A 17951-nucleotide genomic window follows, 5' to 3' on the forward strand; every position below is an offset into this window, starting at 1 on the left:
TTAATCTGCGTCGCAATCTGCGAAATTTTACGAGCTCGCCGTGAAAAAATTCCAACTTTTATTCGTCCGACAGATCAACATGCTCCGTCTGCTTTTATCCCGGCGATACAGCCCGACAATTGCCCCATAACCATTCGATTAGTGATTACGATGCGTTATTCTCCTGGAGATAGCGCCGGAGCAAATTTACATTAGTCTCCCAGATCCGGGGGCGTGGAAGCAGCAGACGTCGCTCTCGCTTTTTACGCTGCCACAATTTATTAATCGTAGAGAGTATGTCCACGTATTTTAAAAATTTTTCGGCTGTTGTGGTGTAACGTGGAGAAACGTCCGGTCCATTTGTGTTGAAATTTATTATTTGGGGAGACGTAGGTTGCGGTGTGTCCAAGACAGAGTTCCGGCGGAGACTTGGGAACGTTTCTGACCGGACTCATTAGCAGGAGCACGCAAGTTTACCGAACATTGCTCGAATACCAAACAGCTTCATATTTGACCCTCGTATTGCCGGTTAAATGTTCAGATTCCCTCTTTTGCGTCTATCAAATGCGTTCGCTCGCATGCTGCGCATACTAAATGAAGAGCTGGAGGACTGCGAACTCAAAAAAAATTACGTGATTTGCTTATCGCAGACGATCTGGGAAAACTACTCTTTGGAAATTGTTGCTAATTGCCGAGGGGTAGGTCTATTGGTGGGGTAACGTAGTGTGCTCATTTCTGTGCACAAAATTCTTTCAAATATTAAAGCGTTAGATTTGAGGTAACGTGCGTTTCTCAGGCTTGGACACACTCCTAAAGAAGAAGTTGTAAAACTCTTTAAAGCAGAAAAAGTCCCAACTTCCACAATTTATTTTCTTTGCTATCATTTCAAAAATCTGTAGACGAAAAATTAAAATGTAATAGACTATCTGTTATTGACATTCCAGAACAGAAAATTTGGATTGAGAAGATTGAAATCCAGATTGATATATCTCCAAGAAAACTGCCTGGAAAATATTATGTCTCCTGTGGATGCATTCGCTACACTCTATCTAAGCACAATTTGATATATTATAAAAGGGAAAAATTTATCAAATATAGTGAAAAACAACTCGTCACATACCAGAAAAATGCGGTAAACATCTAAAGAAAATTCTTGTTGGAAATAAGTCCATTGTGATGGATGATGAAAAGTATTTTTTTTTTGTTATAGCCTTTCCCCTTTCACCATTTGGCCTATCAGGTACCTTTGCGGTGGGCTTGTTTTTTTCCTCTTTTTTTTCCTTATGTGCGGCGAGGCTCCGGGGTACTTTCCTCGGCCACCCACGCCCACCCTCTCTCTTCTCCTTTTTCCCTCCTGGACAACACAACACAACATCCATGGGAGGCCCATCCGGCCTGGGATTCGAACCCTGCTGACCTCGCGGTGGTGTCGGAAGAGTACCGCTCTTCCTTCCACCACCCTACCGTCAGCCCCTGAAAGACATACACACACATCCATGGCCCGGCGGAGGTTCCTTCATGGCCCGGCGGAGGTTCCTTCCTTAGAAAAAATCCTCCCCCTTTGGTGAGATTCGAACGCACTATCCCCGGGACCGCGACCTCGGAGCACTGTCTCCGACAGCCATGCGGCCACCGAGCTACCTGATGAAAAGTATTTCAATTTTACAAATGATAACGTGGCAGGAAATAGACAGTTACTTACTACACCAGCGATAAAGAAAATGTACCGGACAATGTTAAATGTACAACCTGATTTTGAAAGTTGTACAGATATTTTGACCTGAGGTAGCACGCGTTAGAAGAACGCAAAATAACCCAACTGGGCTTATACAAATGTCAATGATATACAAGAGAATCAAAGGAATCTGTTTGTTTGGGAACCGCTGAAAAATTTCAAATTTGGCGGGCAGTTTGGACGTACGACCAACTTAAAATGTCAAGTTTTTCTATCATTCGAGGTTATGTTTGATTTTTATCGTCTTTTGAATTTCATCATGAATTTGTTATCAAATTTGTTAAGTGATGATAAATAAAAGCTTAAAGGAAAGAATAAAAAGACTGTAATTGTGAGTAAAAGCATAAAATAAAACATCAAAGAGGTTGCTCAAAATCCCTGCCATAGTTTGCAATGCACGCTTCAGCACAATGCGCCCAAGAAAGCCGAATTCGATTCAGAATGCCTCTGTTTTGACGAATTTCCTGAGTGGCGTTTTGAACTCGCAGCTAAACTACAAACTGAGAAACTCTCAGGTGATTTGCAATACGGCGAGTTCCTGGCTGGTTTTCAATTTCGTGAACAATTTCCTCCTCTGCAACTTCGCGAAGATGCTGCACAATGTTTACAAAAGTTTGTGCATTGGGAAGTATCATTTGAGGAAACCTTTTACCTTAGATTTGTCTTGCTAGCTCTGAGAATGTCCAGGGGATTCGCCATAGATCAAAACCATATCGGTTTTCGCCAGGTTGGTGAAAGCCATTTGTGATTTAAATTGAAGTTATTGTGAAAGTGACTTAATTTTGAATTAAATGACAACAACAAAAAAGTGTACAATGATATTTTTTGCCTCATTTTTTCATAAAATTCAGCGGCTCACAAACTTTTTTTGAAAGCCCGTTTTTCTCGAAAAATATTAATATTTGTACAGGGTCATTATAAAATATTGTGCCATCGTAGTTGGCATTGAAAACACACAAATTTTGGATGTGCCGCCAACCTCGCAACGTTAGACAAACTAGTAGACAGATTTCCACTACCGTCAGGAGCGCCACCTATTGGCGATACTAGTCTCACTCATGTTATGAAGCTTGCGGCACATTCAACTAAGCCACCAACGCCTAATATGATGGTACAATATTGCATAATGCCTGTATGAGGCATTATTGGTTCAATCGTTATCTATTGTGGAGTTCTACCACTGTATACTGTAATGGTCCGAATAGGTTCGCTAAATTAAGAATTTTTTATTTTTCGATAATTTCAACGAAATGTCTATTTAAAGAGGGAATATTTGGTGTACATTTTATAAAATCTGAAATACAAAGGTGTATTTTTAAAATGTGCCGAAATTTTACCTACTGGGTTGTAGGACAACGTAGAAGACTAACAGCAAGTAGAAAAAATTGTAGCTCAAAAATTAAATGTCATTTTATTTTTTGACATATAATAATTTTGGGACAGCCTGTATATCAAACATTTAAATAATTGTGGAATAACCGGGATTCCTGGGCTGGCAGTGATAGTTAGCAGACATGTTTAGTAAGAAAGTGCAGAGATTACTAACGTAAACAGCGACGAGTGAGTGAGAGGTGATAAGCAGAAGGCAGCGGGCAAGATAGAGAGGGCATACCGAAACCTCCGAAAGTAAGGAAAGAAAACAGCAAGAGAGGAAGAAAGAGGGTAGGACGTCGGAAGAAGACACAAACCCATTCAAAAAGAGTTACAGAACGAGCAGATCCCCAAGTAGAAGCGAAAAAGGAAATAAAAGCAATGAAATAGATAATGAGACGAAAACTATGATTAGAGAGATAAGAGAGGATACGGCAGGAATAAGAGAGGAGAACAATGTACTAAGAAAGAAATTACTGGCAGTGAGAGAAGAGAAGGGGGAACTAAAGAAAGAATTGGCTGCAGTGAGAGAGGAGATGAGAGGAAGAGAAGAAAAATGGCAGGCGGAGGAGGAAGATTGGATGAAGAGGATGAAAATGATAGACGAAAAGTTGGAAGAAAGAGAAAAGAAGGAGAGGAAGAATAACGTTATAATAACCGGAATAGGGGGAATAAGAGCAAATATAGGGAGGGGGTGGAAGAATGATTAGAAAGGGAGATAGGGGTGAAAGTGAATGTAAAGGAATCATTTAAAATAAATAAAGAGCAGATAATGCTGGCAAAAATAAAAAGTTCGGAGCAGAAGAAGAACGTTATGCTAAATAAGAGTAAGTTGAAGGAAATAAAAGGTGAGAGGATGTATATACAGCGTGATCAACAAGAACTGAAGCTGTTGGCAGCAAATGACAGAAAAATATTCCCAAAGTATGAAATTTTTTTGTGCGTCAGTGTCGGCACCCGCTGCAAGTTGTGAATGTCAAAAAATTTAGGTTATGTTACGAGTTGGTAGTTTTAAAACACGATACGTACAAAACGACCAAAAACAGTACAAAATCTAATTAGCGGTACTTAATAATGGCCCACTGTTTAGATATTCATAAAAGCGACAGGCCGTGCCCGCATGCCCATCCTGAGAAACAGAAACATGTTTTATGCGTTATTATTTTCGAGCTGAAAGTCTGCGGGATGCAGGGATTAGATCCGGGCAGACTTGTAAGGGTGGAACTTTAATTTCTTCTTTAAAATGGTTAGGCAACTTCCATATGACAAGCCTGTAAAGTAAGGAAAAGGAATGACGGGATTTTTAATGGTAAGGATTATTCGGCCCTGCATTAAACGTACCCAACAAAGAACTTTGGATGCGTGTTTTACATAAGAATCACGCCCGTTTGGAGTGAAAGTTTTCGCACTGACTTTCGAGGGTTTTGTTCCATTCTAAACTACATCTTCTGTAAGTGTAGATGTTCTACCAGTAGGTTTTGCCTTTTTCACATCACCTGTTTGTAGGTAACGTTGCACCAATCTCGTGCAATGCTGCCTAAACGCGACTAAGGTACCGCGCCGCCCAAAGTACCAACTGGCTCGGGGAACATTTGTTGAAATTGGTGCAATGTATCGTCCGTGCTCCGTGGAATACTGCCAACGGTTAGCAGCATCAAAATTTCCAGTCCGAAAGTACGCCATACCAATAAAAATGTCTTGCTCTAGTGTAAAAACCATTTTCATTTATAAATTGATACAAAAATGACACTTGATTTTGAAGTTTAAATTTGCCCGTCAATATTGACAACTGAAAATGTAATGCTTCACTGAAATTTTCATCATGTTGTCATTGTTGCCAACAGTTTCAGTCCTTGTTGACCACTCTGTATATGTATGTATAAGAAGTTAAGAAAGGTGGCTAAAGAAGAGAGAGATAGAGGAAAAATAGGATAGGGGAAGATACAGATAAACGGGAAATGGTTTATATGGGATGAGAGATAGGAGAAACTGAAGAAAAATTTTTAAAAGAATCGAGAGAAGAAGGGAAGACGAACCACCGAGAAAAGGTATAAAAAGAAAGTGAAGAAAAAGATAGATGGACAAAGAAAACGGAAACCGGAAAAAAGCACAAAGGGGAAAGTCGCTACCGAAAGGGTCCAAGTGGGAAGGTCAAGGGACAAAAAGAGAAAAGAAAAAGGGAAGGCCTACCTCACGTAATCATTTAGTTGTGGTCCGGCGCAGCGCACAAAATACAGCCACGCCACCCATAGAGGCAAGTGGATCGTTGACACAAAGCTGTATTGTATTCTTCCTGATGTCATTCCAGGCTTGACCGAAAGATTCTATGAGTATTACCCAGGAGTAAATTTAACAGGGAAGACAATTCGAATCTCTGTGTCGTACTGAAGCGTTTGTCTATGGATTCTTATACAGTTAGCTATAAAATTGTACTTCTTCATAAAGGAAATACATTTTTTTCCGAGTCAGTAAGACTAACATAAATGGAAGTATGAAAGTACTTCTCAAAAAGATCAAATATGAAAAATATTTATGGAACATTTGGGAGGACTTGAAGATCGTTACACTTTTGATTGTGTGGCAGCTTGGATATACTAAGATTTTTCTTTTCTGTGTGAGTGAGATAGCGGAGATAAAAAAAGTCATCGTGTAAAAATGGAGTGGCTGAAATGTAAGTTACTTAATCTAGGAAAGCGAAATGTTTTAAATGCCCCACTGGTTAAATCTAAAGATGCTTATTTGGCTACTTACGCATTAAATTAGAGCTTATGAAAAATTTTGTTAAGGCATTGGATAGACGTAGCGAAAATTTTTTATATTTAACAGAAATATTTCCCAGATAAAATAATAGATCGTAGAATAAGAGAACTGATGAAATATGAAACATTCGAGCAGAAGTTGGGTCCACTTGAAAAAGTTGCTTAGGAATCGTTTAAGATAAGAGAGTTTCTAAAAACTTTTTTGGGAAATTCCAAGACTGTCGAGTATTGTGGGTGAACTATTCCACTCATATACTCGTAAAGCTTTGAAATGCAATGTGCCTCATAAAATCCATTTCCTGCATTACCACCTGGATTTCTTTTCTGAGAACCTGGACGCTGTTAGCGATGAACACGGCGAGAAATTTCACAAGCACCTGTGGAGCATTGAACAGCGGTGTCATGGCAAGTGGAGTTCCACTATGCTGACTGAATGCTGCTGGACACCCAAGAAGGATGTTCCTCAAGCAAAATATGTTGGAAAATTCACACCTGTTACTCTTTAGATAACTAATATACAGCATGGGTCAGCTAAAACAGGTCAGTCGTATAAAACAGAAACTAAAGAAAAATTGGTAAATTTAATGTGTGATGCCCTTTCATTGTATGCAGGTTTTTTTTTTTACGATTCCGTTGGGAAGTATTAATTAAAATAAGACAACAAAATTTTTTTTTTTTACAAATTTGTACCTTTTTATATTCAGTTGAAGAAGGATTTAAAAAAAATAATGTTATTTAGTGCATTTGTTTTGGTGAAAATTAAACAGATAAGCTCAAAACAATCCCTTTTTGTCAAGAATTATTGCAGCAATGTTGTCGTTTTTATTGAAAACAGAGTCAAGTAGTTAGTGATCCTGTTGTCTTTTGTTTTGAATAAATGAGCAGAATTGCTAAAATAATTCTTGAGAATTGTTTTGAGTAAATCCGTTTAATTTTCACCAAAACAAATGCACTAACGTTATTAAAAGAAAATCTTTTTTTAACTGAATATAAAAAGGTATAAATTTGCACAAAAAAAAAATTTTTTTGACGTCTTGTTTTAATTAATACCTCCTAACAGGGTTATCATAGAATCCTAAAAAAATGTACATTAAATTTATCACAAAAAATTTTCAAATAATTCTTTAGTTTCTGTTTTATACGACTGACCTATTTTAGCTGACTCAGGCTGTACATATGGTTATTATTTATTACATTTATATCTCGAAGAATAATTTGTTTACAATAAAACTATGTGTCGGGCTTTAGCCCGAGAGTTGGATATCATTCGATGGGCGTAATCATTCGGTGACGCCGTGGTGCATACAAGATTTTATTTTTCACTATACGTGTTCTTAAAAAAAAAGGCATCTTTGCAATTTTGAATTGATGAGGCCGTTATGAATTCATTACGCCCGCTTATTCTTATTACGCCCTGTATTATTCCCCGGTTGTTATGGACATGTTTACGTATTTCGTATCCTAGGAGTTATCATGCAATTATACTAAAGTGAAAAATAAAGTAGTTTTTTGTATCTACATAATTAAGAAACAAAAGTTTTGCCATGTGTCTATCTAACATTATTAATTTAAAAAAGAGGAGTTTTTCAATTCTTTTGTGTAAAATGGAATTTATAAGAGGCGAGAAGTAAAGTAATGTAAAAAAAAATCCAATATTTTTTGTACACAAAACAGTGTCGTAATCAGCAAGAAAAGTAATATTTATTTTTTAATTTTAATTTTCATGTTTCAGGGCAAGTGGAGTTCTACTCACCACTAGAGAAACGCTCAAGAGAAACGTTCCTCAAGCAAATATGCACGTTTCGAAGCAATTTCAAATTCAGTTGGCAATTTAAACGGTAAATTATTGCCTCTGATGGTTTTACCAGTTTAATTTATTTAACTAGTTAGACAGCTTTCTTCCTTGATTCTTCATCTCATTTGATGAGCTCTTCTTTACATATTATGTTATAGTTCTTGACCGTGAACATGATTTGTGATTCCCTTTGTTGCACGCGTCTCTTCAGCGTGCCCAGGTCCGGCAGCGTCCGCCTTTATCAAGCGATCTGAAGGTGAAATATACGGGGCCCTAAATCCTAATACACATTTACTCGTTTCGTTTATCTTTTGCTTAACAAAAACCACGTAATCCTCCGAACCGAAACGGCGCAACTAACTGGTATTAATCAAGTATTCCCCGGAGAGGCCGGAACGAGTAGGGGTCCCGGCACTCGGGGGTGGGGGCAGACCGCACGCTCTTCTACTCAACGGCATCGACCACCCATACAAACTCCCTAATTAGGTATTTGCTATAGTTTACAACTTGACGCGGAAGGGCCGTTGCGCGATTATCGGGAAAAAGGTCCTGGATGTGTTCCGAACATGACTTAGATCACCGCCGGCAAAGTGAATATAAACCGCACAGATAATGATCTTATAAACCGAAAGATAACTTAATAACGACGCGACTTGCCGAGGGGTACAAATCGGGGGAGCGAGGGATGGGGTGGGCGGTGGCAGACAGATCCTGGGCCCAGGACCCTAAATCGCAATTACCATTTGATATTTATAAACACTGAAATATTTAAATACCGTTGTAAAAAATTTACAATGTTTGCAAAAGAAAGAGACGATTGTTTATTTTGTAGCAAGGAAAGTTTTTGGTTGGTGTTAGCTTAGGAAAGCCGCGGTCTCTGTGGCAACAATTCCGATAAAAACATGCATTGTAGGCGGCATCTTCCCCTTGATCCGTTCGCCCCTCGAAAATACTTTAACAATTTTCTTGACAAAACCCCCTTCATCCGGATATTTTAGTAAAACGCCGACGGAATGATGAATCGTCACGAGTGCAGTGCTGTAGGAAACGGTGTTTAATTTCCGCGGGATAATTCGTAAAAAGCAATCCGGTTCGGCGTCTCATTTCTTTCGTAAATCCCCCAGCAACGAGAAAAACCTATCGAAACAACAAGAAGAAACCGACGGAAAAAGCCGGACCCTCGCCTCGCTCCCGAGACGGAACAATGGCGAACCGAAGCCACTTGTGTGCGACTTTTGTAAATGTTTTTGCGGTTTTTCTAGTGCGCAGAGATTTCCTCCGCGATACCCGGGATAAGACGATCTCAATCACGAACGACCGCTTATAGCGAACCGATGAACAAAAAAACCGGCCTTGTTAATTTGTTTCGGTGCGGTCGATTCGATTTATCGTTTCAATTTCTGCGGACGATGAATGGGGCTGTGGCGGCGATTACGAGCTCCCGGGGGCGGGGGAAATATTAATTATGAATGCGCAGGGGCGGTTGCCGGGGCTGCAGCGGGTGCCAGGCGAAAGTCGAACCGGCTGCAAGTGTCACCGGTCGATGCTCACATTCACTCTTTTTATATCCACAACTGATAAGATACCATCGTATGACATATCTCACGTCACTCCTGGATTAATAGGCTGTCCAGCAGTGAAAGCCCCGTCGAAATCGGTTCTGTATTTAAGGCTACAAAGCTGCACGAACATACAAAGAAACATACATTACTTCCAAACGCGTCCTCGTTAGTCGGAAAAAAATAACACAACTATTTTTATAGGGAATAAATTGATGAAACGAGATGAAACTCGCTTGTTCTCTTGTCTTCATCTGCAAACAATGCATTTATGGGATTGATCGAATACATGAGTGTACACAAGAAAGCGGTCATGATAGAACAAAAGTCACGATTTGTAACAATCGATCATCTCCTGTCAACATGTTAGCACAGCGGGACTTAGTAGAATCAATCGAGAGGAATAGTCACGTGAAATTCTGTTCGGTAATAATTATCGAAATTGATTTTTTTTGAAAAATTAGTAATTTCGACATGACGTGATTAGATCAATTAAGATAAGCGGACACGTTTCAGTCATAGCTGTTGAATTTTTGCTAGAAATGTAGCAATAAAAAGAATTTATGATGCACATTCGTTTTTAAATGACACTTTTTATTGGGCTGCTTATTCGCAAGTTTTATCTTGTACATTATGTATTATGTGCGGCACATTATATATTCCATTTTTATTGCAAGAAAACAAAATATATGAACATAATAAACGACATGCGACATAAATTGGCGTGGGCACCGTGGTGCCCGTGTGGCGTGACGTTAACTAACTGACGTCTCTCGGCTAAACTGTTAGTGCTAGACAAAACGATGGATGTTCAGGACAAGTGTAGAGCTCCTCGGGGCTTACAACAATCATCTGAACTAATCTACGAATCCATTTTAATTTTTTATGGATGGGTGGAAATATGCAATAATACACGATGTATTGGCATAATTGCTTTTAACTGTCATAATCATAATATACGTTGGTTCGAAACTGAAAAATGTAATGGAATTTTAGTAACAAAATATTTGTTCTGCATTTATGATGAAAATTTCCAATAAAGAATGAAATTGGTAGGGTTTCTCGTCCAAATATTTTCGAAGCATTTACCACACATGACACAATTAATTTCTGAAATTATTTTTTGATACAGCTTGCGCAACATGTATAATACAGTGCGCCCTAAATCAGGACGATTTCTCCTTCGTGACACATTCAAAGGAAAGGAGACGATTCCGGGCGCAGAAAATGGAATAGGAATGTGAAATTATGGTCATTGAAACTTAAATCATAAACTACACAGTATCGACTTCACAATTTAGAGTACAGACGATAAAATGTGAAGTGCTCGTAATATAAAGGATGTTTTGAATCTAAAATACGAACATGAGGAGCAGAATATGTCACTGCTATCCCCTATATTAAATCTGGAGCATGTATAAACTCCGTCAAATTTTTCAACTATCTCAGACACTCCAAGCTGCACAAAATCCTATCAGGACCGTTACGAATTGATTAAAAATTAATTAAAAGGGTCGCAGAAGGGTTGTGAATAATGAAGCGGCTCAGTTTTTCCATCGATTCGATCAAACTTTCAGCGATATTTAGAATTTCGTTCATTTCGACCGTGCTCTGGAAGCTCAACACGAAGAAGTGTTCAGACGGATTTTACGACGACGAAGCCACACAGTCGGGAGGTCATATTACTTGAAAGACCTAGGTTTAGATAATTCCAGTTGAACCACTGCTCAGACTGATCGATCCTGAGAATTGACGTCTTGTCGCGAGCAATTTATTGTCGACGGCGACTTGTTAGGAAGTTCTGCGTTAAAAGGAAGAATGAGGGTCGAGGACTGTTCGGCGGAATTGATTGCAGCGTTTTACCGCTCTGGTATTATTTCAACATGCAATCAAGAGCGCAGATTTTTATTTTTGCTCGTTTCTTGCAACCGATGAGGAATTATCGCTGGCTCGGATCGGAGAACAACTCGAGAAGAATTTTGAGAGACAGGGGGAAAAGCCACAGGAAATTTTATTCTTCAAATTTGAAAATGCGAAAAAGGGAGAAAACAACTTGTAAGCAATTACCAATAATGTACCATCGTAAAAAAGAGTTATTTGTGTATCAAAGTTAGCGTCCGAAAAAGAGTTACTTTTCGTCCGGTTGTGAATACGTAAAATTACCGTTTTCATTAAGGGTGCCGACAAAGTAAATTGTATCGTGTATTATTTTTGACAAGTTTGGTCCAGCTTTGGTTGCAAATTCGCGATCATCGATTTGTTTTGCATGATCTAGTTCAGAATAATATTTATGAATCTCTGTAATAAATCCCAGGAAGAGTGGTGCTGAAAGAAAAGCGCAAAGTATCAGACTGCAATGTAATATATTTTATTTATAATGCATTTGCATGGCGAAAGCATAAGAGCTGAAGGTAGCATGTATGATACATAAGAGCCAAAAATCCTTCTCACTGTCGAATGGAATAAAATTTATCGGAGAATAAAATAGAAATATCTTTTATAAATGTGTCCAGTCTCTCTTACACTATTGGTCAATACTGAAACCTTGCTGGGTGTGGCCACTGCATCTCGGTGGCAACCTTCAGGCCGTATTAATTAATCATTAAGGCCACCCATTCGTATTTGAGCGCGAGGGGTGTTGCTTAACTTGTCTGATCAAAGATAGTGTATTGTTGTTATTTTATTCCCGAGAGCAGCGAGACAAGAAATGCTTGTCGGAAAATAGAGTGAGAGTTTTCCTGTTGCGATTCTTCCTTCGTTGATTCGTGAGCCTCTCCCCCAGGACAAAAACGTCGAAAGAACAGCAATAAGATGGTATCTTGGTGTTCCTTCACTGCTAATTCCATTCAACATCTATCATACAATCTGACGTCCTCCTGCGGCAATCCAACTTTCCATAATCTGAACAAACTCGTATGAGTTTTTTTCGTGACGGCGGCGACACCGCCGCCTTCCCGCCGACAAATACGCTTCTAATGCGGTTCGTGTCTTATCGTCTTAATAAGTCGCCGCGTGTCCGCACAAGTGGCTGAGGTACCGCCGTCATTTTTCACTGCCGCCCCCGCGGTCGTGATTCGTGGCGTGGTGTGGCGCGTAATTAAGCAATAAGTCAGCACGCGTGACGTGCTAGACTTAATTGGGGCTATCTAAGAAACTCATTAATTAAATTGTTTTGGCGGCGGCGAACGACTTGACAGGTGACTTGATGTCGTTTCATCCTTCATCGTGGCTGTCGCGGCGGTGCTGCGAATTAATCAGGCGGTAATAAGGACTGCCACTAGTTAAGGTTTAGTCTGTTGGTGATGGTGTTAAAAATCGAAAATTATTTATAAGTCACATTAAAAATCTCATTAGAGTATTTAGACACCATATGGCGTTTTTTAAAAGATTTAGTCGTGTGGATTTATTTTCAGTTATGTACTAAGCTATGGGCGACCGACGAGTCACGCGAAATTTGAATATCACATGGTGCTCTCTTCTGACGTCTGTCACGTCTAAACTGTAGCTACCAGACGGCCGTGGTGTTGAAGTTGAAGCTTCGGAAGGAATTATTGATGCGCTGTATTATTGAGGCGCTTTTGAAGCAAAATCCAATCAGTTGAATTACCACAAGGCTCCACATTGTGTCCGTTATTGTTGTTATTGTTCTCATTTATTCTATAACTTGCCTTAAACAACAACAGGTTGTTTTCTGCTTCTTTTGAATGTTAACAATATTTATGTATTGTTTTCTGAATGTATTTTTCCAAGAAACTTTATAACAGAAAGTGTGATGGGGTGGTTCATAAAACTTCAACTTTATAAATATTAGACTTCATTCTGTCATCACTCATTCTTCATTATTCATCAGTAAGCAATTAGCAATCTGACAAATCGGTGAATCATGCAAAAGTGGAATATTTCGCGGCCTTCTTTTGAACGTCTCTCCGTCTAAACTATAGCTGCAATACGGTCACCGTGTTGTTGTTAAGACGTTGTATTAAATTGGCGTCCTTTTGAAGCAAAATACATTCAGTTGGAATACCACAAGGTTCCACATTGGGTCCCTTATTGTTTTCATTTATTATATTCCTCATTCCTCAAAAATGCAACAGTTTTTTTTTCCTTGTAAATGAATAGCTATTTTCAATACAAGTGAGCAAAGTAGTGCATTTAATCACGAGTACGGAAGTTGGGCGTCTGAGCCGAAGGCGAGGACCCCAACCGTACAAGTGATTAAATGCACATTTGCTCATGTGTGTTGAATCTGATTTTTTCCATGATCATAAAAAAGAGTCGCGAAATCGAAATTTAGGGCAGCATTTTTTTGTCACTTTTTGAATTTTGAGTTAATTGCAGTGAGTGTAATTCACCTACTGCCTCCCCCTTATTATGCCGCAAATCACTATTTTTTAATGTAAATAAATCAAAATGACAAAAACATGACAAGAGTAAAAAATGAGGTTATATTAACGTATACTGTACATACCTATCATTATCTATCTGCATCACTATTTTTCATTATTGTTTAAATCACTGAAACAATAACTTCTACAAAATTAGCCCAACAGGGATCTCACGAAAACAGTTTTTCACAACAAAACGTGGATCAACAAAATTCGAAACAAAAGAGGTTATGTTGTTAGGCGTTGCCTGTTTGTGATTGGTTTACTGATTTTAGTTTAATCAGTGATACCAACACACAATGCATGAATTTTCCCAAAAGTTTACCCCAGCAATTTCACGTTTTTTCGTCAATTGAAATCTAAATAACAGGTTAAAAATTTAAATAAGTCAAAAATAGGACAAGCTTTAGTTCAGAAAGTATTTTAAAAACCGATTAAAAAAACTTTCAGTACAACATATTTGGCGCCCTCTATCCACAAACTGTCAAAACATTCACTTTGCTCACTAGTGAGAAAATATTATTTCCTCACTAGTGATTCAATTGCCATCTTTGCCGAAACTTTTTGATGGGTATTGTGACAGGGTGACCTCCTACTTTAGAAATATTACACGTCATTCCGTGATTATTCATTCTTCATTATTCAAATGAAATATATAAAGTTACCAATTTGCAACCCTCCGTAATTTATTCTGGGACAAAGCGCCCCATTCACTGCATTATTTAGCGTCGAGCTGTAATTTTGATGGAAGCGTTTTTGACAGTGACTGTTATTAGAGATTTAGTCTTTAACGATAAAATATTAATTGAAAGTCGGTAATCAGAAAATCAATTAATTTCGCCTTGTTCCCGTCTGATCGGCTCATTTTTCGTCGAATTTTAATCATCCACCGCGCGCTCGTTCCCCCGATTCGTCCCACCCCCGTCATAATAGTAATTTAACAAATAATAACATGTAATTTAGCACTAATTAATTTATTATTAAACGAACCGAATCGCTAAAGCACAGTACCTTGCAAAATAAATCCAATTACGATCACAACCTGCGTTAAAATGATTCGAAACAATGGAATTATTTCAAACGGAATTTGCTAAATTGAATTTCTAACGTAAAAATAGACACTCGCCCCGTACTGCATAAAAATCGCCGCCGCCGTCTAATGCCGTAATTAATTCGCCGCCCCTTTTTATGAAATTCCATCGGGTATTAATGTTCGTCGAAATTTGTTTAGGGCGATTGCGTTTAATTCAGTGAGTGGGGCCGCAATAAAATTTTTTAACACGATTCTCGAACACACCATCATCCCGGTTACGAGTCTGAATACGAAATCACCCCCGTGTCTTGAAATAATAACAATAATCATCTAGAGAAGTCTTCGTGAGGGCTGCGTGAACTCGCCCCTAAACGGGATGATTCAATTATCCGGTCAAACGGCCCGGCGCAAAGACGACCATTCACAGCCCTCATCTCCTGTCAATTCTTCACCGATCACCAGATCCTGCAGGAATATCTCGTCGGATTACTGGAGCGATGCGATTATTCCGATGCGGCGGGAATAGCACAAATTGCAATTAACCCGCATTAATTAAGTGGTGCTTGTGTCGTTGCAGTTAACTCAATTTAGGAAAAATGGTGAAACGTTTTGGAAAAGAAACGAGACTCTTTAAGGATTCAGTTCGAAAGGTACGGAAAGCTTGAGAGATTGTAAAAAGTCGTAAGATTTCAATTAAATTTAAGTGGTATCTACACTGAAATGTTTCTACTGCCTCCCAAGATTTTTCCGATGGACTAAAATCAGGACTCTGTGCTGGACTGGATTTTTTTTTATTAGTAAAAATGTCTTGTTCTTGTTGGAGTTGATATAATATCCATATTTATACGAATAATAGAAACTGTATTGGTATTTTATTGGCGAAGCACCCAATTACTTTTATTAAGTATACAGTAACTAGTCAGAAAATTCAATATTTGTGTTGGAAACTCTGCAATGCACGTTGAGTAATTCGCAAATATTAGGAGCAGTGTATAAATTGTGACGGCTTAAATATATCCGCAGGACAATCGTGTTGTCTGACTTTTTTCAAATTTTTTAATTTTTGTTTCAGATTTTTCTATTTTTTGTAAATTCACATTATATTTGTGGACAAAAACGCAGAAGAGTATGTGATCAAAAAGAAAACAAATCAGAACAGGCGTTGCAAATTATTATCGGTCATGTCGTAGCAGAATGTAAATAAGCGTTCAATGCAAACGCTACTTTTTATAATAAATTATGCGTCAAGAATTTTAGACGGATTTTAGATGGAGAAAATGTATAAAACATACACGACCAACATTTTACATTGGTAAGAATGGGTAATTTACCAGCTTTATTGCCAAACGCGACACCTTTGGTTCGCGGAAATGTCAAAGAAACGTTAACGATGTGCTGTTGTTAATCTTGAAAACAACTTTTCAATTTCGGCAAAGTTTACAGACGTTTACTGCAATTGTAAGCAACAATTATCCAAGAATAAGTGGTAAAATGAGTTTTACCATTAAAGATAAAGCATTAATTAGTAATAATTAATTAATTTTTAATAGATTCTGAATAATAAGTATGCATATGCGTATCATATCAGTCAATCTAAAACAAACTTTTCGATAAAACAAAAACTTAAAATTAATTATGAGTGATTTAGACAGTATTTCTTCAGACATCGCAGAAGCAGTGACAAATGTAGTTTCATCAATTATCACTCTTTCCAGAAAGAAATGCTTTGGTGAATGTTACCAAGAACAGAAAGTCTATGAAAAGATTCTGGTAGTTTATTTCGAACCTTTATCGAAATACTACAAAGCTTCCAGCCTTTGAGCTTATTATTTATATTGCTGGAGATGCTACCTAAGAAGACAAATGTGTATATTAGCAAATGTAGTCAAAGGAAAGCACAAGGGTACAGACCTAAGAAATACAATTTTAACTAAAAGCGATGTTATCAAGTTCTTAAAAGAAGCTAACGATGAAAAATATTCCACTGATGTAAAATGTTTACCACATCATCTTCGTACATTTACGATCATATTTCAAGATTACATTGATTGTTGGAGTTTGGGGGAAAAAAACTAATCTGCTTTTGGAAAACGTTAAACATGGACGTTTTCTTTTTTCTACTGTCAAATCCAGAAACAAAAATTTCTCCAGGATTTTTTATAGCTTTTAGGGACAATAACGGACTAAATATGGTTGAGATAGTTCGAAAACATCTTGCCCTACGTCTTAACCGTACCTATCACTGACGACATTTATCGGATATAAAAACGGAAATGTATTAAACAGCCTGTTGGAATAAATATATTTGGAAAGATGCCAGAGAATATTGTTTTGGTTCTTAAATTAGCAACTCCCAAGAAATATACAGAGCATTGTTCCCGGAGATCATCTACGTCATTATTTGCAGTCAAGTATTTTGGCAAAATTTTGTGAAAATAGACTTCGTCCGGCATCAATTATTTGTCTCAATGAAAAAATGTAGAATTAATATTTATAGAAATTAATAATTTTTTGTGTTTTGTTGTCTGCAAGAATCGTTTTCGTGTTTTTTTATTTTATAAATAAAATGGGTTAATAATGAATTCATTACCTCTCTAGTGTGATAATGAACTTCATTACCTAAAGTAAATAAATTATGTAATAAGACCTTATCCAAGCAGTCGTAAGTAATAGTGTATTATCTATTACAAAGCATCGAGGAGAAATTCTCATTCGAAGTGTATATGCGAACTTTTCCACGAATACGAATAAAGTTAAAAACGAAAAAGAAGATTTTTTATAGCCTGATTTGTGGACATTTTAAAGGACATTTACTAATTTAAAAATTGTTAGTAGCCTTATGTCAACAAATTTGTTAATGCTAAAAGATAGATGTCGAAGAATTTTCTGCAAAGGAAACTGAAGAAATGAGTGGGGTAGCAATTATTGCGGTTTCAATATTGAATTGATGATTCACGAAAAAATCGGTTCAAAATTTTATTGAATTGTCTTTTTCTCCTGACTTGTTTTTTTGAGAAATGGCACAATTTGGGAATCTAAACTGTAAGAGTTTTTGTTTTTTTGTAGTGCGTAAGGCTGCACATTTATTTTAGGAACGACGCGCCGTATTGTGAAGATAAAATAATTCGCTAGAACCAAAAGTTACATTCAACAACGAGTAAGAAGGAAAACGTCCTGACCACTTGGGCAACCACCGAACGGCGTCTTGCCGGTCCGCGCCACAACAATCGCCCAAACCCGAAATGCTCAACATAAATCAGCCTCGCGCTTTTCCGCCGGCGCCCGTTAGTTTTCGCCCCGTCCTGAAAGCTGCAGCTTATAGAGCGAACTTTCAG

The sequence above is a fragment of the Tenebrio molitor genome, chromosome 9 (genome assembly GCF_963966145.1).
Source record: "Tenebrio molitor chromosome 9, icTenMoli1.1, whole genome shotgun sequence".
Classification (NCBI taxonomy): Eukaryota; Metazoa; Arthropoda; class Insecta; order Coleoptera; family Tenebrionidae; genus Tenebrio; species Tenebrio molitor.